Source organism: Porites lutea, chromosome 3, assembly GCF_958299795.1.
Source record: "Porites lutea chromosome 3, jaPorLute2.1, whole genome shotgun sequence".
Classification (NCBI taxonomy): domain Eukaryota; kingdom Metazoa; phylum Cnidaria; class Anthozoa; order Scleractinia; family Poritidae; genus Porites; species Porites lutea.
This window is the reverse complement of record NC_133203.1, coordinates 27,256,951-27,269,996: the sequence shown is the minus strand read 5'-3', so window position 1 is coordinate 27,269,996 and position 13,046 is coordinate 27,256,951.

Below are 13,046 nucleotides of genomic sequence, written 5' to 3'. Positions count from 1 at the left end.
CAACTCCGATCTCGGATAAATGGATCGAGCCAGTGTGTTTGTCTGACAGTTCCAGGATGCATTATCTACTAGACAACACATATCACTAAAAATTTCGACCAAAATAATTTTCGATCTCTCACAGTGGCTAAAAAACCACAACACTACCACTGACAAAAAAAACTGCCATTTCTTCTTTCATCTGTTTCGCGGGGATTTTGCCTCTAAGCCAATGACTTTACCGGAAATTGACCACTTGATTTTTGTCGCGGCGCATGCGTAAACACTTTTCGCCAGTGAAGGAGAATGTTTCGCCCTTGTTGGGGCTCACCATCATGGTATAGCTGTCGGGTCAATGAGCGGGGGTTAACTTGCGTATGAAAGACCCTTTACGGCCGATGTGAGTGTAAGCACTGCTTTAAGCGCCAGCTCCACCGTAAACAAGTGGTAGCTGTTGGTTCGGAACTGCAAAGCAGTTTTCCCACGGCATGCTTATAGTACTGGCCCTACCGCGGAGTTGGTACGTGTGCTTCAGTGCAGTTACTTGATAAAGTTTTAAAATTGGCTACAACGTGCGAGCGTGAATTGATCAAACCTTTTAATTTCTAAGGCTTACTTTCCGACAAATACAGGTCCGTAGCTAGGTTTTTTGTAACGGGGGGGGGATATCACAATTGCCGAAGGCATGAGCCTTGTAGCGGGGTCTGGGGGTATCGTCCCCGAGAAAATTTTCAAATTTGGAGGCTCCGAGACGCTATTTTCAGCACTTGTCATGAGATATGTCTCCGAAAAATCGACCTTGAATATGAAAATGGCAAACAATTGCAAGTCACTATAATCAAAATAACTGAGTCTAAAGAAAACGAATCCATCCACAGACTTTTAAGTTTTCAGTGTCTGGCTCAAAAGGTCCAGGGAGGGCAGATGCCCCTCTTGCCCCCCGCTATCTACGGCACTGAAGTAAAATGAACTGTCTGTAAAAAGAGAAAGAGAAATACTAGCGAAGAATTCCAACTTCTAATTAAATCTTTTCTTACGGTTTATTTTGGTCTATTCTCGAAACTGAGAATGTTTTCAGATCAAACCTGTGTAAATAGAACTGAAACAGTGCATGGAACCTCTCGTTTCCTGTTTTTACTCTCACCTATTGTATAGATTATGTGTGAAAATCTTCATTATTAATCGGCATATTTCAAAGAGCTACACAACGACCAGCGCTCTCTATATACGACAATATACACAGCAGGCAGCGGTAGACTCAACAATTACTAGTTCATACTTTTGAACGGGAACAATACACTCACTGATAAAACGATAATGACCTTCTTTTATATTTTTATTATTCCAGCTAAGTGACATAACAGAGTGTATTGATTGTCCAAAGGGCAGCGAAAGTCATGCTAACACTGTGATGTCGAGGGCAAAAGTTTGGTTCAGTACACTTGAAGCAAAGAACACGTTCAAACCCAAGGTGTTGACGCACGTGTCCCATAATGGCAAATGGTTTGTTGGATCATCAATGGCAGTGAGTCATTTTTTAAGACCTCTCTGTTTGTACAAGCGAATTTCTTATTTTAAACAGGGCCTCAAGAAAGCTGTTGTAAAATTTCAACCTCTAGAAACTGAAGATAATATTCACTGGAATTCCTCATCATTTTGGTTTAAGCCCGTGGGATACAAAACCGAAAAACGTCCATGTCAAAACTGCATGGTTATGTTCCAAAACTTATCAGGTTTCCTAGGCAGCAGAGATAATTTGAGAGAGGAAGGTGTTGGGGAGACAATTTTGGCGGCATGTGCTGAATATGTTCCTACAAACCAGTGTCTGCCAGATGTTGCAGAGTCGGATATCGAAGCTGTGAATGTTGTGCTTACAAATTTCCGCGATAAATGTTCATTATATTTTGAAAAGTTTCCTGAAAATGTTTCAAAGTGCGACTCGGCTTATGAGTCTTAAAAATCTGAAAAGGACGAAAGTCGAAAAGTCGAAATTCTGAGAAATGTGTATGACACGTACGTAAAAGATAAAATACACATTTTCGGGGTAAAACCAGAATATAATAATAGTTTAAGCCATAGTGTATGACTTGTAAATTTGCCTCTTTAGGTGAAAAAAAGTTTCATTTAGTTTTGTAACGAAGTTAAATGGTCGCTAAGGCCGACTTTCCATTGGTACTGAGCTTATATTCACTTCTTCCAAGAAGCAATGAGAGAGAGAATATTTCTGAAAGATCCTTTACTCCGTTTGAAATGTAACAGAGAGGGATTCTTGGAGCGTTGGCCAGGATTTGTGAATTTCACCAGAGGTTTTTTCAGAGGTTGTAATTAAACGGAAGTTTAAATCCTGAGACGTCCACAAATTTTACTTAAGTCCAGAAATCAAGTCGTCAAAGTGAAAAATGCAGACTATTTGTCAGTAATTTATGGCGACTGTTGAGTTCTCCTCTCGCCTAGACTGAATTCTAGTTTGCGGACCTCTCCGGAACCCTACTTCCCGATTAATTCAAGCTTTTGATTGATCTAAAAATAACTTTGGTGAAAAACTCATCACTCCCAAGGGCTCAGTAGAATGGCTGTTACCCTCTCCATCCCATTATTCTTTGTTGGTGCAACCTCCTTACCACCTTATAAGGACGTAAATTATATTTGCCATCATCGTCCCCCAGCCTATAGACGCACTTTGAAAGCTGCTAGAGTGGCACGTGATAGAAGGCTTTTGTTACAAGATTACCTGAGACTGTGAAAACATGAGAAGCCCCAAAGGCAGAAGACAACTACTTTGACTTTTTCCCGGCTTCTGTTCATGTGTTTATATAATCATGATAACAATCAAGTGATGATTACAAGGGCTCGACTTTATTTTTTAAAAGTAGCTGCAAACTGATCTCCCAGCAAGGAACATCCTCCCTTCTTGTACATAGGCCCTAATTTGACCCATAGTGATGATGGCATGGAAAGAAAACGCCATATGGTAGGTTATCCTAGATGCTTTGTTTATGTAGCGGTTAGAAGAAAACTTTTAGAGCTTTTCTCAAAATTTTAGATGCATTGAAAACAAAAAGTAAACGATCGATCGCTTCTTACATGGTAAAAGAGGACTGAAGACGAGACTTTTACAGTCAAACCAGGTCACGCGTTCCCGTCGCTAACAAACTAATGAATAGATTAATGGTAAAATGATTTCGTTTGTTGATTCTATAATCCATTCATAAAATGAATAATCCAACAGTCAAATTGTACCTCAATTCAATAATTAAAAGTTGATTTGGTTTATGAACAAAATCTACCTGTTCTTTATTCTTGTCTGTTGTGTTCAATCGTATTTGGTTCCCTTTTCCTGCCGTTTACGACTGCGTTTTTCATTGCCTGTAATCAAAATACTAGGTAGGTAACAGCTAGAATAGACAGACCGCAAACGCAAAGAAACTGACAAAGGCCGAGGATCGAAATCCACCAATCACCACACATACACTGACCTCAGTTTGACCGTCGTGTTTTCTAAGAGGTCAGGCCTAGGTCTGTTGCACTGATTACTGGCAGCAAACTGGCGTACATGTAACAGTTTGTTTGGGTTTGAACTTCAGAACTCACCCGCACTCGACTCTCAGAAAAAAAGAGGAAAAAACAAAATTCAGAGGTCAACTTGTGGAAGGTGTAGTTTTTCAAAAAACAGTAATCGAATCAACATTCGATTATGGAATCGAGGCTAAATATGAATATTGGATTGTTCATTTTATGAATGGAATATTGAATCAACAAACGAAATCATTTTTCCGTGAATGAATTCATTAGTTTATTAGCGACAGGAACGCTTGACCTGGTTTGACTGTAATCGCTAGTAACATCTGGCAGTAAATTATTATCTTTAGAAACCATTGTTACAGTATTTTCTCGAATAAGCGCCCAAGTTCTCAGGAACAATTAGACCATTCTCTAGTCCGTTTAATGAAAACGTAATAAGCGCCCATCCTTTTTTTAGCTGAAAACTGAAATAAGCGCCCGCTCTCATTCGGGGAAATACGATATTTACTGCAACTGAATCAGTACTTGCCACACTATACTTGCAATAGGTGTACGTATTTCAACCTTTCGTTTAGTTGTATTGTTTATTAGTAGCTAGAGTTAACGATACGATGAATGGTGACTAATATGCCAATGTATTGTAAACAAGTATTTTTCCCTTAGGTTAGTTGAATTTGTTTATCTAAACGTAAAAAAACCTCTCTAGTATTAAAGTTTGAAAAACGTCACTAAATTCTCAAAATCAAAGTAGTTCAAGTTGATGCATCCCATAAGAATTGGTTCATGCTTAGCGTGCGTATATAGAGTTATCATATGAATGCGGGATGTGTGGAGAGCACGAGAGAAGCGTAAGAGAGTTGCTGGAGGCGTAGCAGAGAGCAACTCTAGCTTTCTTTCTCTTCTTCTTTTCCCTTTCGCGTTTTTCTCCGCCTCCTTTCCTTCTCCCATTTTGAGTCTGTCACGCAGGTTACGCACGCTAACATATGGGCTATTTTTAAAGGACGTAAAATGCTTCAAGTTTCCGTTGAAGAAAACTACGGAGAAAATACATCAAGTAGTTTCATTCACCTGTGCCAGTTGTCCGCTGTTGCTGTTTGCTGTGGCAACAGTGTGTATACTTTTAGCTTGGGGATTCAAACAGCAAAGAACTTCAGGATCTTGAGCGCCTGCGATTAAAAAGAAAAGAGAGAACCACCTGCTATTATCTGATTTATTCGATGGGTAATAAGTGTGCTCCTTGGAGTGACCTGACTCACAGGAGAAAGCGTCCGGGTAGTGAGGGTCAACTTTTTTCCTTCTCTTTTTTCTCTATCTTCAGAAAAGAGCAGTTTATAGAAGAACCAACCATTAGAATTTAGAAGCGAGTTCGCTCCGGTTTCCTCTCATGACTGCATACAGTAAAAACCCATATATAAGAACCGAGATTTTTTCAACTTAGCCTTAATAGGTTCTTACTGAAATGGCATTTAGTGGGATTTTAAGCTACTTAGGTTCTTAAAAAGGTTCTTAATTTGATAGGGGCAGTAGTGATCAGCACAGATAACTATGAGAGAGACACATGGATCTCATGTAGTGTATTCTTAATAATTGCTTTGTGTTATCCAGTATTGGCAAAGACATGATATGGTTTTCATTTTTGTTTATTGTTTGTATCTTATTGACTGAAACCTAGACTAAAAATTTTTTTTCTGCGTTTCATTTGTTCCTTCATTTTTGTAAAAATAAGAACCTGTTGAAAATTTTAAGCTAAATAGGTTCTCATAAAAAGGGAGTTTAAAATAAAAATTTTAGCCTAACAGGTTCTTAAAGCTTAGGTTCTTATAAGCGGGTTTTTAATGTATTTGTTTACATGATACCACCACAAAAATGTCATGCCGGCGCGAGTCACCCCGGCGTGAGTTCACCCCGGTTGTTATACCGGGGCGAGAATTTCACTCCGGTACGAAATCTCGCAACGGTATCATGTAAACACGAAACGACCACCCCTTTCGGTGTGAAATCAGTTTGCTGGTAGACTAGAACGGGTAGCGCATGCGTAATGTTTGCGATTTTGAATTACACGTGTATTTTATCAACATGAAGTGTACCTTCAATAACGAGATATGAAATGACCCAAGTCATCCCGGTATGAATCTCGGGCCGGTGCGAGTTTAGGCTTCACAACAAAGGGCAAGGTCTTCGACAGAAAAGTAAAGGGTACTCATAATAACCCACGTTCTGTGTAAAATTCTTTCTGGTCATAGTTTCTGTGTTTGGTTTGATCATCCTTTGTGCTCAAGTCGATCAGAGAATTACGATGCAATGGAATCGTGAAAAATTTTCAATGTTGTCCCTAAAGCCTCGTATTTATGTTAAATCAAAATCGGGCTGTTCAGATTTGGGTATAAAGTGCATGAGCAAACTTGCCCTGTGCTAAGGTTGTACTGATTAGTTTTGATTACAGCAAATGCAGCGCCTGACTTCACCACAAACCATGCAAAACTGAATGGCTCCAAGTACAAACCTGGCCGAAACATCGGTTAAAAAATGTTTGTCATCAGCGATGCGGCTCCAGCCAACGAACAGGGACAGCGAGACAGCAACGACCTGCAGCAATGGCTTGAGTAATTTAGTTTCTGTCCTCACAGCAGCTTGAAGATATAACTTAGGAGATGAAGAACGAGGGCTGGTCAACCTATAGAACTTACTTGTAGCGTCTCCCTCCACCACTCCCCTCCTCCTCCTCCTCCTATGCAAAACAGCTTTTCCCCCTCCCCCTCCTCCCACCGATGCAGGAGAAAGTTACCTCTAGCCGGCGAACGCGACAGGGGCATTTTGCAGAACGCCGACCGCCGAATGATCCTGAAGTTTAGTGACTGATAGGATTAGGAAACTGAGTGAATCAGGTTTCGGGTAAGTTTGCCCAGTATAATGACCCTAAATGAATTCTAAATGAATCTAAACTTCAGAGTCATTCGGCGTTCTGCCAAATACCCCTGCCACGTCCTGCCGCCTGCGAACGCAGACGTATCTCATTCCCGTTGTTGAGTCTAAATCTTCCAGCTCCTTCGTACACCTATAGAATTTAGTATTCTGGTATATGTTTCAGTTCACTGCCAAAAATATCAGTGATATGGCGAGCTTAGGTTGCTATACTTAACTTACCGCCAAGAACAGCATCCATACATGGAAATAGCTGAGTGTCCGGAAAAGACATTCTGTAAAATAATTAAAAAGAAAGAAAAAAAAGACATCACACTGATTATATAGGCCCATTAATCGCTATGATTTGGCTTCTGACGATACTTCGACGTTAAAAGTCATTTACATGTAATCTTTTTTTTTGCTCAGTGTTTGTCTGTTTTATGCCGTTGTACCTCTTACTTGAAAGCGTATAATTTTTCTGGTTCTTTCAGTATTCAGTATGCATTCACGTATGTACCCGATGAATTGTCCAACTGCTTCCTGGAAATTGATGGTTTTGATTACTTTAGAGAATTCTGATTTTTCCTTTGCCCGATGCTCCTGGCTGATAGGTGCCATAGTTCTTCATTTTTACTTGAGTTAGCTACGTTATAATCAATTTCAAACCTTAAGTGCATACTGTGCCCTGACAAGGAAGGTCACGAGGTTTGACTCCAAAGGTCTCACATTATTTCATACCTGGCGATTTTTATTTCAAAAAGATCCCCGGTGCACACATCCCTTGTAACGTAACCTTGGCAACCAGCTTCCGGCTGTAAGATTAGCATTGCACGCAGCCATAAAACTGGGCCTCAGACGGCCTACAGTCAGCTTGGAAAGGTCGGTCACAATTTTGGAAAGAAGTCTGCCAAAACAAACACGAAGATCAATGAAAACATGCTGCAGTAGAAGGGGAAATGAGATATTCGGGTCAATTTGGATCGCTTAAAAAATGAGTACACGTTACTCGAAACAAGAACTCTCTTACAGCGACGTTCAGTCTCGTTTTCTTGGAGATTAGATCGAGAAATAAGGAGGCGATTAATTCTAAACGAAACAGGATTTACTCGCTAAAGGTTATTCAATTCCTACTTTATCGACGTCGAGTATTCTTCAGGATATTTACTTTTTATTTGTTTCTGAATTGATTTAGTACGCGTGTTAGTGACGACCGGAAATATGTGTGCTGTCGCAGGCTATACGCGTGTATAAGTAAACGAAAATTCAAGGGCCCCAATTCTAGAGAAACAAGAATCGCCGAAAGGCGATTTTTAACTGGTCTGCAAAGGGGCTAATTTTTCTGAAGGGAGGGGGCGGCTATACACACTCAGGCTACCATAAAACCTTGTCGGCAACCATTGCATGCGACAGAACCTCATAATTATTTTGAGACTGAAACATAAACTCATTCAGAACATTGTACCCTTTTTAAAGACTTTCGCAACCAAAAAAAAAGAGTACCATTTTTAAAGTGGGGGCTGTATAATAACTTTTAAATTCCACCATTATGAATAAAAATAAACAAGTTAGCCATTAATTCTAAGCAGGAAACAATTTGCATTATTTCCACATACCTCTCCCCCAATCCCTCTGTGCCCCAAAATATAGCGTGACAGTATAACGTGACTAATTTGACGTAACTGGAAATTCCAAAAATTGTTGTCGTTCTACGAGCATAAAATGCGACAGACTGAGCTGATTTACACTAGACAGAAATATTGTATTGTATGAAAACCAGAAGTATACTAAAACAGACAGTTAACTGCCCATTGATCCCTCCTGATCCAGGGGCCTCACTGACTGCACGGAGACTTTACTGCGCTTTTCACAAACATGCGAACTCTAAAGTTCAAAAGCCACCTTCACAATTGTGTTTATCGCTGCCGTCAATCATAATTACGATCACAAGCAACGAACCTTGAAACAGAGACACACACAAAATGGATCGAAATCGACAAATCACAAACCATGACCTTTTGAACCCGTGAAGTAAAGTTTTGTTTCCTAAGAGGTCCGTTAAGATGATTGACAGCAGCGAAAAACGCAATCGTCGGTTGGCTTCTGAACTTCAGAATTCGCATGTTTGTGAAAAGTGCGATCCTAATTTGCGGTCCACAGTCTACAAGAAAACGCACTATTTTTTCCACAAGATGAAAAATATTCAGTTTTAAGATTTTCCTCTTGGTATTTTTCTCTAACTTAAAGGAATAAAATCCTTTGCATTTTGAGACCTAAAAAAGTTTAAAGATTTCTCGCTCGCATGTTGCGTTCACCAGCACGCACTTCAAACAATGTGAATAGATGAAACGATCGATAACATATTTTTTACCTGGTACCGATGCGATTTAAAAATTCGCTCCAGTTCTGTTTGTCTCACCCAAGACGAACGTTTCTTCATGGAAGATAACTATGCCGCTTTATAACTCGTCCGAAGTTTTTGTGCCAGCTAAACAATATGGAAACACTATTCACAGTGACTCCTCGGATATTAAAAAGACTGAACGTGACGCACTATTATGCCTTTGTTTACTTCTGATCACATCTTCAAGCGAAGTCTCTCTTTTCAAGCGATTCATCTCAACGCACAATAATTGACCCTTATATTAGTTAAAATTCTATGGTTCATTTATATTACTGCTGTTTTTGCCCCTCACATTGACTGTGTTCGTTCGTATTCAAGACACCTTTACGAAAATAAAGGTCGTATAAGTCACGTGTGTTATGTTTCGAGATAAATGGATTATACGCTTGTTAAGTTTCCATTTTGCGGTGACTTCAGTTTACATCTCCATAAAATGGTAAAAGAAATATCAAGAAACATCACGAGAGCTGAAAACTTTCAAAGGCATTTTTCTGAAACTCGCTAATGCTGACATCAATATAGCGTGCTTGCTGAATGGGCGAATTGTGATCACAAGATCATGTACAAATTTAATGATAAAAGCTTAGCAAGATACAAATACAAACAAAAGCAAACCCCCTGAAACCTCGACGTGGGCTACACTTGTATGCTCTACTCAGTCACCAAACCTTGTCAGTAATAGCTCCTATTTTCCTACAGTCGCTCTCTGTGAAGCTCCCGGATGGGATGTCCCGGTGAAGCTTTAAACTTGTGTGCGAAATTCTCAGAGTCCCTATTTTTGTCCGTGTCTTCTTTATCCTCAGTATCCGAAATTTAAACCTCCAAAGTGGCGTGTGTTGCATTAAATAGAAGGAAATATTTAAAGGAAAAGCCAGTCTTCTAACATGGCAAAGTTGTCACGTCCCTCGCTCATGGACGTGCGTAGTACTAGTGCCATTCATCGGCAACTGAGTTGTTCGCTTCACTGACTACGAAGGCTTACAATCAAGTCTTCAGCCATAGTGTCGTCAACTGGTGAAATACCATGCTCATGAATTGTGCTTCTTAATTGCTCATGTACTACATCGATCGATAATTCTCTCTTTGAGTTCACGAAGCGGCCACGGCGTTCCAAACCTGACGTTCACAGTCATCTTTTAGTGTGAACCTACCGTGAACTGCGTGTCGGTTTGAATGCAACGCGAGCATTTTTCTGAGTTTCCCAGCGCCAACATCATCTAACTGACTTAAACTCGAACAATAAAAAAATTATAGAGTGACTCCCATGATCGAATCGCTTCGAACAACGCAAATAGCCTTCTTCAGGTTCGCAACGCCTTGTGGGTTTTTCAGGGGGAGCGCAGACGAGGTACAAAAAGTATCCGTGCAAGGGTTCGTGCAAGAGAAAATCATATGAAACCATTTGTGAGAACATCGTTTTTCGGTACCAGACCCTCGTGTCTTCCCTCCCCCGGGAGGCTGTTTTTCGCCGCAGACGACCGAAAGCCCATTTTATGACTGGGCGCACAGGCAGCCCAGTAATTACATCACTGCCAGAGATCAAAAAAGTGATTTACATGGCACGTCATTTCAATCATCGCCGAAAATAAACCGCATGTTTACCACAAGATTCATTTGCATACAATGCAAGTTTACAACACCCTACCATCGCAGTTTTGCAAATTAAGATTCTCTTTTTTTTTCGACCACTCAGTAGTTTTCACTTGTTCCAAAGTAATCAACGCTTTCAAGCGATAGAATTCGTGGACCGACACGTGTCGGAAAAGCTCTAAATTAATCTTTCCTAAGCTTTCTTCGCACAACATGCGCTTAGTTATATCACGCAATGATTCTTATTCCCAGTTTCCACGGTCTCTGCTAGGAACGCCTGGCCCCCCTTTTGTGTCATAAATACGAAGAGAAACGGCTTGCAGATTATGAGTCTCGCTGCTTACGCATGCGAGACTACCTTATTATAGGAAATTAACGCTCCATGAAATTAAGGTATTGGAAATTAACGCGACTTAAATTAACGCGAATTTAATGGAAAACGACTTTCGAATAAAGAAAATTAACGCGAAAGAGGAGGTAGAATTTCATAATAAAGGAAATTAACGCGATTAAGACACAGTTGGTAGTGACAACTGGAAATCTATCTTGGCCGAAATCAAAGGAAAAGATATTGACATCACTTCTGACAGCGACAAAGATGAAGATGAACTCGAAATATTGTAAACCTTCGCCTTAGCTTTTGTGAAAGATGAAAAATAAAGGGTAAATGGAAAGAAAGAAAGCTTGTAGTTAATGTTTTTTAGGTGTCAAGAATGTCTGGACAGGTTCCAAAATTGGGGTTAAAATACTGGAAATTAAGAGCACAGAAATTAACGCTGCACTTAATTAACGTCGCGGAAATTAACGCTCAACAAAATTAACGCGACTTAAAATAACGCGAATTTTAACGATTCGCGTTAATTTCATGGAGCGTTAATTTCCTATAATAAGGTGATAAGTCTTCCTTTAATATTTTTGTTTCATTTCACATACGTCACTAAAAAGTGCTGTGGTTTCATTCGTTTTCCTATACTGATTTTGTTTTCTCGTTTAGCATCGATTGCTCAGTTGGGTTTAACGAACGTGTTTGGCGTATTTTGTCAGTACTTCTTTCCTTTTGTGAAAGGTAAATATAATTTTTGGCAAACTGTTAAATTTTTATTTTAAAGACGGCTTTAAAAACTGTCAAAATAACTCGCATTACACCCGATCCTGAAACGAAGTCGGTTATTTTCATGACGCATATTCATCGATCGAGTAATGAGAAATAGTGTAAAAAACAGTTGAACATCTTACTTGGTAACCCAGGGTTTTAATAAAAATCTGTTCAATTCAATATTTCGCGAAATGGTTAAAATTTTAAGTGAAATCTCGGGGGGAACATTCTTTTGTTTGTCAGCTTTCAGTAGGAGAAAAGTTGATGTATGACGTTTTTTTTTTCAGCAAGTAAGTAAGATGGTCAGTAAATACATGTTGCAAAAATGAGGATGACATGCATGCATGACCTTAACTTCACCCCCGTTAATAGATAGAAGGGGGGCGGGTTCCAGACTCTCAGATAGTGAGAGTGGACGCGTAAGTGTATATAGGTACGCGAAAATATAAGGGCGTGATCTGGGAAAAAGGGGCTGTGGCGGGAAAACGGAGGGGAGAGAGCCCTTTCTCCCCCCAGTTCCCTCCCGTTTTAGTTTTAAGTATTCGCGCTTTCTCAATTTCGCGAACCCGAGTATCTCGGAGCCTGGATCGGGATAAAGAAGGAGCAAAAGTGTACCGAAGTGGGGGAGGGGGAGGGGCGACGGGGGTTGTGATGAGCTGAAGGAGCAAAAGTATATGCCCAGCCAATCATTTAACGTCATATCATGTCAATTCTATCAAGTTTTTTGGCGACTTCTTTATGCTGTGCTTACAATGACTCAACCTCAACTTGAGCCAGCAGTGTTTTTAAGATGTTCTTAAATTATTCAATTGCCAGCCTCGACATTCTTACAAAAGTCTAGTATTCTTAGAATTTCCCAGCTTTAAAGCGGACTTTTAAAGAACCTTCTCGAAACATATAAATCTATCAGTCAACTGTTATCCCTATTACAGCAGCACTCGCGTGACCAAAACACTTACTGAGTGACAAATTCGGGCTTTTGCTTTTCGTGACAGAGAACTTTAGTCAAATTCTGAGTAAAAGTGAACAAGTATTCTGTTGCTTACAGGACTACTTTATAAACTGTGAAGAATACTGCGTAGGTATTTTACTTTTCAATGCATAAGCAAGGAATTGTCGCCAACGGTGGTTCTGATTTTATTGCCAAATCAATTGAGTCAACAAAGAGAAACAAGATGTTGCCGACTCCATGCGTTCTCTCGGACTATGTACGATGCAAAATACGACCAGAATCTGATTTTTAGGCAACACTTTATTCAAGGTAAGCACATAACATTGATTGGGATGCAGTTTTTCTTGAAATAACGGGGTATACAAGAAGAAATTTCCAAAATTTTCGTTATTTGTTCGCGAAATATTTATTGTTTGCGGTTGTCTACATGTTCAAAAGTTGTGATTATTGGGATTTTAAGGGCGTTAGCACTCAGCACTAATAAAGAGCCCGCAAGAAGCCTTTGTATCTGGTATTATTTCAACGTTTCTATTTCCAGGAATTCTAAGTTTCAAGTGATTTGGTGTCTTACCGGGCAAAGAAATATTTTTTGACAAAATGCA